General features: G+C 51.4%; 1 protein-coding gene across 2 annotated transcripts in view; it reads left to right on the top strand.

Moving 5' to 3' along the window:
• The window catches only part of GJC2 (gap junction protein gamma 2), a 34,866-nt gene that overhangs the window by 12,791 nt on the left and 9,170 nt on the right, over positions 1-12,905 (top strand). The window contains exon 1 of one of the 2 annotated variants that reach the window (XM_041408830.1): positions 11,402-11,490. The exons of the other annotated variant lie outside the window; for it this stretch is intronic. The gene's annotated coding sequence lies outside the window, so the exon portion shown is untranslated. Of the gene's footprint in view, positions 1-11,401; positions 11,491-12,905 lie in introns of those variants that run through there. 2 annotated transcript variants of the gene reach the window in all.

Raw genomic sequence — 12,905 nt, 5'->3', positions numbered from 1 at the left:
CAGATCTCTTTTATCCTTGCACAGTGTGGGGGAAGGCAACTGGTCCAACCAGCTTGGTCCATCCTTTGGGAGGACAGGGCAGGGGAGCAAGTTGGGATCATCTGCCTTGCCTTGGGGCACGATGGGATCCCAGCAAACCCTTGGGATCATGGTCCCAACCTGGGCACACCATGAGTTTGGGGAATGCTCTAGGGTTCAGTGGAGGTGGTATGGTGTAGGGTTTGGTGGTGCTGGTGTAGGTTTGGGGGTGTTGGGTCGTTTTTCATGGTGCTGGTGTAGGTTTGGGGGTGTTGTGTTGTTGTTTGTGGTATGGTGTAGGTTTGGTGGTGCTGCTGTAGAGTTTGGTGTTGCTGCTATAGGTTTGGTGGTGTGGTGTGAGTTTAGTGGTATAGGGTAGAATTTGTGGTGCTGGTGTAGGGCTAGTGCTCCTGGTGCAGGTGCTGGCTAGTGCTCCTGGTGCTGTGGTGTAGGGTTGGTGGTGCTGCTGGTGCAGGGTGTGGTGATATGGTGTAGGGTTGGTGATGCCAGTGTAGGTTTGGTGCTGTGTCAGTTTTTGTGGTGCTGACGTAGGTTTGGTGCTGCTGGTGTAGGTTTGGGGGTAGATTTTTATGGTGCAGGTGCAGGGTTTGGTGCTGTGGTGCTGCAGGGTTTGGTGCTGCGGTGCTGCAGGGTTTGGTGCTGCGGTGCTGCAGGGTTTGGTGCTGCAGTGCAGGGTTTGGTGCTGCAGTGCAGGGTTTGGTGCAGTGGTGCAGGGTTTGGTGCTGCGGTGCAGGGTTTGGTTCTGTGCTGCAGGGTTTGGTTCTGTGCTGCAGGGTTTGGTGCTGTGGTGCAGGGTTTGGTGTTATGGTGCAGGGTTTGGTGCTGTGCTGCAGGGTTTGGCCAACAGGCAGGTGTGAGCTCATGCCCACAGTGGTGAGGGGCTGGAGAAGGCGCTGCTGCAGCCCCCCTGGAAGCCCAGAGCACTCCAGCCCTGCAGATCTCAGCCTTGCTCTGAGCAGCAGCGTGGCCCAGGGCCAGCTGGCACTGCCTCCATTCCTGGGGACACCTTCCCCATGCCACTGCCCCACTCCAGAGGGGACAGAGGAACCCTGACCCAACACCCCTCCAGCCCTGCAGGCTTTGGGGCTGACCAGACACGTGGTGTCCCTTCTTGGCACGGGGGACCCGGGGCTGTCCAGATGTGAGGCAGGAGCCGCTGACCTCTGCAGCGTCAGCGGGCGGGGGCCACCTATGAAAACAGCTCCAGGAAGGTTCCTGTCCCTGTTCCACCCTCAGATCAGAGCCTCCTCGGACCAGGACCAGCAGCCCTGGCTGATGCTCCAGCCAGCAGCTCTGGAAGGTACCGTGCTGCTCGCCCAGCCCTGGGCTCTCCTCTGGGCATTTCTCTCTCGTCCTCCTCTTTGCATACAAACCTGGCTGTGTAATTGACTCTGTGCCTAATTATCTAAGGGGCTATTAAATATTTGCTGGTGGTATCTGTGTAATGAAATATCCCAGTGAGCAGAGTAGGAACCTGCCCCAGTCGTGCTGGGAACCCGGCCAGGAGGGTAGGAAAGCACTTGTGGAAATGATGTTTCCGTTTTTTCCTTATTTTCTGTTGTGTCTGTTGTCTAAGAACAGTTTGGAAATAGCACATCCAACCCATTTGCTGCCTTATTTTTCATGCTCGAGTCTCTGTCTTCCCTTTTAACTCCATTTGGGTCTAATTAGTAATGGGGAAATGGGCCACAGAGTCACATCTAAGTGTCTTAGATCTGCTTTGGCCTTCTCCTTCTTGTCTTCATAAAATCCCAGAATGGTTTGGGTTGGAAGAGACCTTAAAGATCACCTCATCCCAACCCCTGCCAGGGAGACCTTCCACCACCCCAGGTTGCTCCAAGTCCCATCCAGCTTGGTCTGGAACAGCTCCAGGGATGGATGGGGAGGGCACAGCCTCTCTGGGCAACTTCTTGTTGTCTTCAATATGATTTTAAAGTTGGTGTTGAATTTCTTTACCATAATTTTTTTTTTTTTTTTTACCATAAAGAAAATCTGGTGTCCAGGGCTGAGCTCAGGAGGACATTTTGGTGATTTGAGGTGCAAGTGTGCAGCAGATTTATTTGGGGAGGGCACAGGGATGGGTTTATATGGTGGAGAGAAGGGTTTGACAGCTGTTCCCAGCCCTTGTCCCTGTTTGCACAACACTTGGACCATGGAGCAGCCTCACTGTTACAGCTCTGTCTGACCTGACAAGTCAGAGGCTTCTCCAAAGCCAAAAGATTGGGAAATAGATAAAATAGATATCCTAGCAATGAGTGCTGGAATCTGCGGAAAGATCTGCTATTTCAGATATGATGGGTTGGGTAAAATTTTGTCTTATCTCACAAGTCTGCTGCCTGAGCTTTATCTCAGCTCCTGCAAGCAGAACCCTTGTGGTGGGTGATGGGTTTGAGAGACCAGAGGGATGGAGAACCTCTCCTGTGAGAAAAGGCTGAGAGAACTGGGATTGTTCATCCTGGAGAAGAAAAGTATTCAAGGTGAACCTTGCAGCCCTTTCTTGCGGCTAAAGGGGCTCCAGGAGAGCTGGAGGGGGATTTTGGACAAGGGAGGGAGGGACAGGACAAGGAGGAATGGCTTTAAATTGATGGAGGGTAGCTTTAGATGAGATATTAGGAATAAATTCTTTCCTGTGAGGGTGCTGGCACAGGTGCCCAGAGAAGCTGTGGCTGCCCATGGATCCTTGGAAGTGCCCAAGGCTAAGTTGGACAGGGCTTGGAGCAGCCTGGGACGGTGGAAGGTGTTTGCCCATGGCAGAGGGGAACAAAATGGGCTTTAAGGTCCCTTCCATCCCAAACCATTCTGGGATTCTGTGATTCCGTTGCTGGCAGAGCAGGCTGAGCCCCAGAGTGTGACTCGGCACCCTGAGAAGGTGACACACCAAAGCAGGACCTGCAGCTGCTCCAAATGACCCCCAGATGGTCTCTAACCACCTCAGAGTTGTTAGGGTTGTTTAGAGCAGCAAGACACGAGCTCTGCCTCAAGGAGGGGGTAGGACAGGGCAGTCCTCAGTGGTCCCAGGGTCCTGAGAACCAGGCAGGGCATGACCTGATGCAAACACCTGGGCTGGCTCCTCTGGGTCCTGTTCCTGGACAAATTGATGGAGCCCTTGCTCACTGCAAGCTCCTGGCTCTGTTAAGAGTTGAGAGGTTTCTTTTGGTTGGCAAATTACAGATGTTTTTGTGTTTGTAAAAAATGAGAATCATAGAATTGTTTAAGATCATCACCAGTCAACCCAGCACCATCACAACCACCCCCAAACCACATCCCCAGGTGCCACATCCACACAGTTCTGAAAGCTTCCAGTGATGGTGATTCCACCACTGCCCTGGGCAGTCTGTTCTAGTGTTTTACAACTCTTTCTGTGAAGAATTCTTCCCTAATATCCAATCTAAACCTCCCCTGGTGCAGCTTGAGGCCATTTATTCTCCTCCTGTCACTTGTTATCTGAGAGAAGATAAAAACATTGAATAACTTTGGACCATTTCTCGTGGCTGTCCTGGCTGGGTGTGAGCAGCTCGTGCCATCTGCTGCAGTGGCTGTCCCTGTGCCTGGCATGGATGAGGTGTGTGATGACAGAAATGACACCATCGTTTTTTCCACTGGAACTTCTGGGGAAAAAAAAAAATAAAAAAAGAGTCAAACTGTCAGGGTCAGCAGCCTGGCTGTGACATTGCAAAGCATTTTCCACACACAGAACCACCCCAAACCTGTGAGTATTGCAGGTTCTTTCTGTGAAGAATTTTCCCCTAATATCCAATCTAAACCTCCCCTGGTGCAGCTTGAGGCCATTTATTCTCCTCCTGTCACTTGTTATCTGAGAGAAGATAAAAACATTGAATAACTTTGGACCATTTCTCGTGGCTGTCCTGGCTGGGTGTGAGCAGCTCGTGCCATCTGCTGCAGTGGCTGTCCCTGTGCCTGGCATGGATGAGGTGTGTGATGACAGAAATGACACCATCGTTTTTTCCACTGGAACTTCTGGGGAAAAAAAAAAATAAAAAAAGAGTCAAACTGTCAGGGTCAGCAGCCTGGCTGTGACATTGCAAAGCATTTTCCACACACAGAACCACCCCAAACCTGTGAGTATTGCAGGTGTTTGCAGGGGGAGGTTGGTGAGGAAATCTGGAGGTGTTGAGCGTGTCCTGCTTTCAGAGAACCAGAGAATCATGGAATGGTTTGGGTTGGCAGGGACCTTAAAGCCCATCCTGTTCCAAACCCAGCCATGGCAGGGACACCTTCCACTGTCCCAGGTTGCTCCAAACCCTGTCCAGCCTGGCCTTGGGCACTGCCAGGGATCCAGGGGCAGCCACAGCTGCTCTGGGAATTCCATCCCCACCCTCCCAGCCAGGAATTCCCAATTCCCAATCTCCCATCCATCCCTGCCCTCTGGCAGTGGGAGCCATTCCCTGTGTCCTGTCCCTCCATGCCTTGTCCCCAGTCCCTCTCCAGCTCTCCTGGAAGCCCCTTCAGGCCCTGGAATGGCTCTGAGCTCTCCCTGGAGCTTCTCCAGGTGAACATTCCCAGCTGTCCCAGCCTGGCTCCAGAGCAGAGGGGCTCCAGCCCTGGCACAGCTCTGTCCCTCCATGCTTTCTTAGTGTGGGTGCCAAGGACAGAACTGCTCCACCTCCACTTTGGGGGTTGCTGTCTATGCTCAAGCTGTCCTTAAGGTGCTGCTGCTCCCATCCCCTTTCCCTCTTCCCAAACTGACATGGGGAATATGCTTTTCGTGCTACTGAAAAATAGGGGAAAACATTCCTTTCACCCACTTGGCAGCAGTTGGGGACCTCACCCAGCAGCTCCTGAATGCAGCTCAGGAGCCATGGCTGAGCTTCCAGTCTCTCCTGACCCCTTTTCCTGGGGCTCCCTCCTAACACTCCCATCCACAGGTGTTAGGAACAGCACCACCAAACCCACACCTTGCTGGAGCAGCCAAAAATGTGTCCATTTCCCTTTTTTTTCCAGCATTCCCTAACCTTTCCCATACACCCTGACCCTTTTCCTCTGCCCCCACCTGCATTAAGGCACTGCTGGATGGAGGAATGTCCACGTGGACAACACAGGGAGGAGGAGATGAGCTGTGAACTTTTGCACGGCCTGGGGATGGATTTCCTCTGATTTTTTTGAATTGTTTAATTTTTTTTTTTTAATTTTTTTCACTCTTTTGTACAAGTTCAGGAAGGTCTGGAGCAAGTCAAGCCTGGCTTGGCTTCACAGGGCTGGCAACACCGAGTGGAAATTTTATTGCTTCCTGTTATGAGAGCTCAGGGAGGCAGGATGGGATTTCAGGAGAAACACAGCTCTGACTCCAGGGATGACCCCGATGGGTGGGGCTGGAGATGGCCTTTCATTCCCATTGCTCCTCCAGCTACTTCAGGAAAGGGAAGCAAATAGAGGAGGGAATAATGGCTCAATTTGACCTCTGGCTATCGAGGGAGATGTTTTCTTTGGAGCAGGAATAGATGCCGGGGGAAAAATGCTATAAAAGGCTTTGCTGAGCCACATCAGCTCCACCTGAGTCCCTTCTTGTCACCTTTCAGTGCCATCCCACCACCTCAGACACTTCAGCAGAAAGGTTCCCCTCAGAAAAATTAATGTGTTTTTTTCTCAGTGCTGAAATTTATCTCAAGAATGTGTCCATTGCAGAGAAATGTTCAGCTGGAAAGGGCTGGAATAAATTGCTTCTGCTCTCTAGCCTGGGCTTAAACATTTCCTCTGGGCTTTTATACTTGAGGATTTAAATATTGTTGTTATTTAAGCATATCTGATGAGTTTTTAGGTCATTTTCAAAGTGCTTTTACCTTTCTGCAGTCATCAGCTAGCGATATCTGAAGGAAAACTTTTCCTGTTTTTCAGCAGAAATGTTATTTATTCTGCTAACAGCACTGCCTTCTGGCTCCAGGCACAAACCAATGCAAACTTCACAGAAATTCCATTTTCTGACCTATCTTTGTGCTAACTGAGGCATAACTGTGGTCCAAATGTCATGGCAGCTCAGAGCCAGAGTTTACATTTTCAGAGTGCATGAAGGAAAACATCCCTCACCTCGCTTTCAAACAGCCTTGCATTATTCAGCCAAAATCCCCACGGGCTCTGGAAAAATGTGTAAGACCAGATTTTCCCTGTTTCATCCTTGCAAAGAGCCAGAGACCAACTACATAATTCTTTTCCACATCAAAACCTTCTTGGGTTCATCCAACAGAGCTGGATGCAGGATAAAAATCAACCTAATGATGAATAAGTAGAGATTTTTGTCTTTCTGTCCTTCCAATGACACAGTTGCATTGGGGTTGAATGCCCTGAAAAGTCTAAGCAGAGTTTTTGGATGGAGCAGATTTTAGCAACAGACCATGGCACAGCTTTTTCTGCTGCTTGTAAATTGTTTTTTTTGTTGTTGTCGTTGTTGTTTTTTTTTTTTTTTTTTTTAAGAAAGTTAAGGTTCTGGCTGAGTTCTTAGGATGCAAGCCCTGATTAGCCCCAAATCCTCGAGAGCACCCAAAGCTCTGCGTGAAGGAGGGAAGAAGTCTGCACAGCTGGGATGGTTTTGGTGTTAAATCAGGGAGTTTGGTGGCACTGGAAGGGAGCCTGGAAGATCTGGAGCACCAGGGCCATTCCCACCTGCTCACCCTTGCCTCAGCTTCCTGAGCAGCTCCCTGGGACAGCCACGCTTGTCCTGATCCCCTCACCTGTGGAATTGTTGGCTGGGTTTCTGTTTCAGGAGGAATTTTGCTCTTTCTGTCCCCCCAGGCGTGGCCCCTCCACCCACTAACCCGAATTCTATCCCAGAATGGGGCTTCCATCCCTGCTGGGAGCTGCTGAGTCCCAAAGCACTCAGGAGATGTGGCCCAGCCCTGTCACCAGGGCAATGACACAGCTTGGGTTTTTGGGGACACAGTTTGGGTTTTTGGGGACACAGCTTGGGTCCCTGGAGACACAGCTTGGGTTCCTGGAGACACAGCCTGGGTCCTTGGGGACACAACTTGAGTCCTTGGGGACACAGTTTGGGTCCTGGGGGACACAGCTTGGGTCCTTGGAGACCGTCTGGTTTCCTGGGGACACAGCCTGGGTTTTCGGGGACACAGCCTGGGTCCTTGGGAACACAGCTTGGGTCCTTGGGGACATAGCTTGGGTCCCTGGGGACACAGTTTGGGTCCTTGGGGACACAGTTTGGATCCGTGGGGACACAGATTGGGTTTTTGGGGATACAGTTTGGGTCCTTGGGGATACAGCTTGGGTCTTTGGGGACACAGATTGGGTTCCCAGGGACACAGCTTGGATCCTTGGGGACACAGCTTGGATCATTGGGGACACAGTTTGGGTTTTTGGGGACACAACTTGGGACCCTGGAGACACAGATTGGGTTCCTGGGGACACAGCTTGGGTCCTTGGGGACACAGTTTGGGGTTTTGGGGACACAGTTTGGGTCCTTGGGGACACAGCTTGGGTTCCTGGGGACAAAGCTTGGGTTCCTGGTGACACAATTTGGGTCCTGGGGTTGCTGGAGGCTCTGGAGACTCCAGGCACGGAGAAGGGGCTCCCGTGGGAGCTGGTGGCCTCTTTGCCAGCAGGAGATGCAAATGGAGATGTCCCAGTGGGACACACACACGTGGGCCTCTGGTCCCAGGAACGTAGTGCAGTGGAAGGTGTCCCCACCCTTCCAAGGGGGTGGGACTGGAGCCTCCTTAGGGTCCCTTCACCCCAAACCCCTCTGGGATGTGGGAGCTGGTGGCCTCTTTGCCAGTGGTGCAGTGGAAGGTGTCCCCACCCTTCCAAGGGGGTGGGACTGGAGCCTCCTTAGGGTCCCTTCACCCCAAACCCCTCTGGGATTCTCCCCAGGGCTCCGTTCACCTCATGCCATCAGCCAGGCACGTGCTGCTGGAAATGCCAAATTCTCAGCGCTGCCTTGAACCAAACTGGTGGAAAATGAGCCCGAATCCTCTTCCAAAGGCACGGATCCCCCCACAGCTGTGTGCTCCTGGGACAGCAGCTCTGAGAGCAGAAGGGGGGGGCAGGAAAGGGGGACACATTGAGGAAAGAGGTGTCAGCCCCTGAAGCCCACCTTGAAGGGGATAAAATCTCAGAGTGCCTCCCCTGTGACTCTGTCACTGACTGAGCCACAGATCCCTTTTTCCCCAAAACTGCCACCTAATTACTGGCAAATAAGAATAATAACACAGTTCTGTGGATTTTTAGTCTGGGCAAAAGAAAAAGAATATTTTCCAAATCCCAGTATTCCTTTTTAGCAGTGCCTTTGCCACGCTTTCCATCACAAATCCCATTCCAAGTGGGCAGCACCCACAGCCACCAAAGGTGAGGATGAGTCCTGCATCCCACCTCCAAAAGTCAGGGAAAAAAAGTTTAGTGAAGTTAATCCAAGAGGAAAAAGATAAGAACTAAAACTGCTGCTTCACGTCTTGCTCTACCTTGTGATGTTCAAACATTTTTGCTTCTTAAGATGAGAAATTCAAATAATCTCAAAACAATAATCAATAAGGTAAAAGATGGTGTTTTAAATTTATTCCAGTTTTGTCACATCTGTCTCAACACAGCGGGCCCTGGTTTAAAAACAGGCTTAAAATTTGCACAAAGATGCAAACCTTCATTGCCTTTAGTTAAAAACTGAACAAATGAACATCCAAAGGAGGAAAATTCAGAGAAGAAAATGACCTGTCAGCACAGAGCTTTGTAGATTTGTGCCCAGAGTGGGTAATTATGGTCTCTCCTCACCCCTGATGTAGCAGGACATGTTACACCAGGCCTCATTATCATTGGTGACAGCACTTATGTATTTCAACAGAACATTTAAATAAACATGTACACATCACTGCTCTGAAACACAAATGGTGCCTGGGGGAGAGGTGGCTTGGAGAGGTGACTCCCAGCAGCAGCCAGAATTACCCAAAGCTCCATCACACCCTTTCTCCTCTGTCTCCTCTCTTTTATTCCCATCTCTCCTGGCCAGGCATTGAGGACACGGGATGCCACAGGGGTGGGTTTTTCCCTGAACACTCATTTATGGCTCTGCCTCCTTTCCTGGGTGGTGTTTGGTGAGGGGAAGCCCTCAGTCCCTGCCAGTGTGATGGCTGGAGCAGGAGCAGATGTTGCCTGGCCTGCCTGAAGCACAGATGCCCCAGAAATCTTCACCCAGCCACGAGAGCTGTGTGTGTATAAATAACCCTCGTGGTTAGAAAGCAAAGAGCCTGGAAAATCTGCCTGACCCAAGGGGCTGGGACCACGCTGGGCTGCCTTTTATCTCCGAGCTGAGCCTGGGAGTTGTTCTCAGCCGGTTATTTTTAAATAACCAACAACACTTCCCTGCAGCTCTGTGCTGCACCAGCAGCGGCAGGTGAGGCTTCCAGCCCGGCTCTTGGGTGGGAACGACCTCTTGGAGGCCATCCCTGAGCTCTGCTGGATGTCACAGCCTGTGGCCTCCAGAAGGAGCAGGTGTGGCATGTGCTGGAGGGACCCTGCTATTGGGGATGCCCCCATGGAGTGACCACGAGGTGATTCACTGCTGTCTCCAGAGCTGAAGGACCTTGAGGGGATGGAGGCCACTGCCCCAGCGTGCTGGAGCCCAATCCCTACCCAGGAATAAGCAGGGGTAACGTGGCCTCAGCCTGCTGCATGTCCTCAGTCTCTCAGTGGGAGATCTCCAGCCCTGGGGGGGTTTGGAGATCTCCAGACCTGGGGGGATTTGGGGATCTGCAGCCCTGGGAGGGTTTGGAGATCTCCAGACCTGGGGGGGTTTGGGGATCTGCAGCCCTGGGAGGGTTTGGAGATCTCCAGACCTGGGGGAGTTTGGAGATCTCCAGACCTGGGGGGTTTGGGGATCTGCAGCCCTGGGGGGATTTGGAGATCTCCAGACCTGGAGGGGTTTTTGGAGATATCCAGCCCATGGAGAGTTTGGAAATCTGCAGCCCTGGGGGGAAAATTTGGAGATCTCCAGCCCTGGGGGGAGAATTTGGAGATCTCCAGCCCTGGGGGGATTTGGGGATCTGCAGCCCTGGTGCTCTCCTCTGGAACCTCCCTGTGTCCTTTGGGAGAGCAAGCTGTCAGTGTGCCACATGCTGAAGTTGAAACATGAAGCCAGGGTTGTGGTAATTTAACTTTTTTAGAGGTTTACTCCCCAAAAATGCCTCCCAGACCCTGGTTTTCCTGGCGTGGCATATTCCCACCAAGGTGTGTTCATCCCAACCCCTCACTCAGCTGATAGGGCTTTTCCTGCCTGTCTTGGGTGACTAATTCCAAACAGGGAAGAAACTTATCAGTAAAGATAAGGGAGTAATTAGTTTATAACAGGAAACCTCGAGGAATGGAACTGCAATAAAATGCAGGTGCTGCTCCTTGCAAGAGCACCCAGGCAACAAGTTCCAGTGAGCAGGAATTGCCCTTCCAGGTCCATTCAGGCTTTTTGGGAAGCCAGAGCTCTGAATACCCTGCTTTGTCAGCACCAGGGATAAAAGTTCCTGATAAACCATACGGTTTCCAACACCCCCTTTAATCCCAGTGCAGATCTTCCCACGTTTTCTGCCCTCACAGATCTCATCCTTGGCCGCACTTTCTGCCCTGACTCTCCATTTCCACTCTGAGCACAGCAGAAATGTTATTTATTCTGCTAACAGCACTGACACCCCGAGCCCTGGTGCTGCTGGAACGGCAATGCCAAAGCTCCTCATGGATGGAGCTCCTTGGACCATCAGGGTGGAGGTTTTCTTCTTGAAAGAAGTTTTCTTCTTCTTGCCTCAGGCTTCCCGTGCATCCCCATCCCAGCTATCCCTTCCTGCAGTTGCAAAGAAGGCAGTAAACTCTCTGTAGGTGCTCAAAACCCCTTTCCCACCCTTCACCTGCTCTCTGCTCCTTCCACCAGCTTGGAGAGAGGGGAACCACCTCCTTCAGGGACAGCTTTTCCTGGCAGCGCAGCAAAGCAGGAGCCTCAGGGCAGTTTTTTCCCACTGGCGAGCTTCCCTTCCTTCTTTCTTTTTTTCTTTAATTTTTAAAAATTATTTTTTCGCCCCCAACAGCCCAGGAGCTTCTGCCAGAATGCTTTTCCCACATGTTCCCTATTAGTCACGCTCTCAGCCTCCCCAAACCTCCCACCGGTGCCACAAGCTGATGCTGCTCATTCACTCCCCGCCGACACGAGCGCACCAAAATTCCAGGCGGCGCTCCCAAAACCAGACCCGGCGGCTTGTTCGGATTTAAAACCAGTGCCCTTCTTTCTCCTTTGGAGTGTGTGTGGAGCACCTTCCCAGCTTCTCCCGAGGCTTGGCGAGGCGCTGGGGGTCGGGCTGCCGGCAAAGGCGGGGTCTGAGCGCCTTAAATAGGGAGCGGGGCTGGAGCGAGCTGTGGGGCTTTGTCCAGGGCAGGATAGAGCTCTTCATCCACGGCACAGGGATTGGAGGCTCGGGAATGTCGGTGCAGGGGGAAAGCCACGGCGAGAAGCATCATGTCTCTGTAAGTAGATTTTTTTTTTTTTCCCCCTCCTTGGAGTTCAGGCAGCGGAGCGAGAAGCGTGCAGAATGGAAGAATGGACTGACATCCAGCTAGCTCTGATTCCTTTTTTTAATTTTTTTTTTGTTTTTTTTGGTTCTTTGGTGTGTTTTAGAGTCAGTTTTTAAAGTTTTCCCAGCTCCTACAGCTGTGCTTGGCAGTTGCATGGAGGGGTCAGTGGGTTTTGGGCAGTCACTGCGGTGAGAACAGCTCATTCCTGCACAGTTCTACTTCAGGAGCTGGTGGTGCTTCAGGCAGCGGAGCGAGAAGCGTGCAGAATGGAAGAATGGACTGACATCCAGCTAGCTCTGATTCCTTTTTTTAATTTTTTTTTTGTTTTTTTTGGTTCTTTGGTGTGTTTTAGAGTCAGTTTTTAAAGTTTTCCCAGCTCCTACAGCTGTGCTTGGCAGTTGCATGGAGGGGTCAGTGGGTTTTGGGCAGTCACTGCGGTGAGAACAGCTCATTCCTGCACAGTTCTACTTCAGGAGCTGGTGGTGCTTTCAGCAGCCCAGTCCCTCCTTTGCAGCTGTTTTGAAGTGTAGCTTGTCCCCTGTGTGTGTTTCACACGCTGGGTGTCACCTCTGCAGGTGATGATGGAGGATTGAATGAATGGGTTTCAAAACCAGAGACATGGGGAGTCCTTTCCTGGGGAGACAATTCAGCTACATGAATCTGCACTGCAGTTTAAGCAGCAGAGCGAGAAGCGTGCAGAGAGGACTGACATCCAGCTAGCACAGGTTTATATTTTTTTCATTTCTTGGCATGTTTTAGAATCAGTTTTTAAAGTTTTCCCAGCTCCTACAGCTGTGCTTGGCAGTTGTGTGGAGGGGTCAGCGGGTTTTGGGAAGTCACTGTGGTGAGAACAGCTCATTCCTGCACAGTTCTACTTCAGGAGCTGGTGGTGCTTTCAGCAGCCCAGTCCCTCCTTTGCAGCTGTTTTGAAGTGTAGCTTGTCCCCTGTGTGTGTTTCACACGCTGTGTGTCACCTCTGGAGGTGATGATGGAGGATTGAATGAATGGGTTTCAAAACCAGAGACATGGGGAGTCCTTTCTTGGGGAGATAATTCAGCTACATGAACCTGCACTGGAGTTTAAGCAGCAGAGCGAGAAGCATGCAGAATGGACTGACATCCAGCTAGCACTGATTTATATTTTTTTCATTCTTTGGTGTGTTTTAGAGTCAGTTTTTACCAGCTCCTACAGCTGTGCTTGTGGTGGAGGGGTCAGCGGGTTTTGGGAAGTCACTGTGGTGAGAACAGCTCATTCCTGCACAGTTCTACTTCAGGAGCTGGTGGTGCTTTCAGCAGCCCAGTCCCTCCTTTGCAGCTGTTTTGAAGTGTAGCTTGTCCCCTGTGTGTGTTTCACACGCTGGGTGTCAC

The sequence above is a fragment of the Onychostruthus taczanowskii genome, unplaced genomic scaffold (genome assembly GCF_017590055.1).
Source record: "Onychostruthus taczanowskii isolate IOZ18803 unplaced genomic scaffold, ASM1759005v1 scaffold3, whole genome shotgun sequence".
NCBI lineage: Eukaryota > Metazoa > Chordata > Aves > Passeriformes > Passeridae > Onychostruthus > Onychostruthus taczanowskii.
Note: the sequence above shows the minus strand (reverse complement) of the source record. Positions and strands in the feature narration are given on the sequence as shown.